Source organism: Etheostoma spectabile, chromosome 3, assembly GCF_008692095.1.
Source record: "Etheostoma spectabile isolate EspeVRDwgs_2016 chromosome 3, UIUC_Espe_1.0, whole genome shotgun sequence".
Lineage (NCBI taxonomy): Eukaryota > Metazoa > Chordata > Actinopteri > Perciformes > Percidae > Etheostoma > Etheostoma spectabile.
Window position 1 is genome coordinate 10,500,626 of NC_045735.1, and position 372 is coordinate 10,500,997.

A 372-nucleotide genomic window follows, 5' to 3' on the forward strand; every position below is an offset into this window, starting at 1 on the left:
GTGTGTGTGTGTGTGTGTGCGCGCATGTAGTCTACATAAATATACATACATTAACATTCCCGCTATTCCCTCACAGAAACACAACTATTCATAGTGTAAATGTACCTCCCCATTTGGTAATTGTATTGCTATTACTTGGTGTGTTTATTATTTTTCTGAAAATTACTGATGCAATGCTGCAGACTGCAATACTCAATAGCTCTTTATTGTGAATGCTATTAAGAGATTCAGAGACCCCTGTATCATGACACGGCCCAACTAGCCCACATGCTTATATATGCACATGCTCATTTTTTTATTGTACAAACACTACACTGATAAAAAAGCATAATACACTCAAGAGTTATGGCAGCTTATATATATATATATATA

General features: G+C 35.2%; 1 protein-coding gene across 1 annotated transcript in view; it reads left to right on the forward strand.

Moving 5' to 3' along the window:
* Nucleotides 1-372, forward strand: part of clmpb (CXADR like membrane protein b) — a gene marked incomplete at its 3' end in the record, with an annotated part of 60,761 nt that overhangs the window by 51,431 nt on the left and 8,958 nt on the right.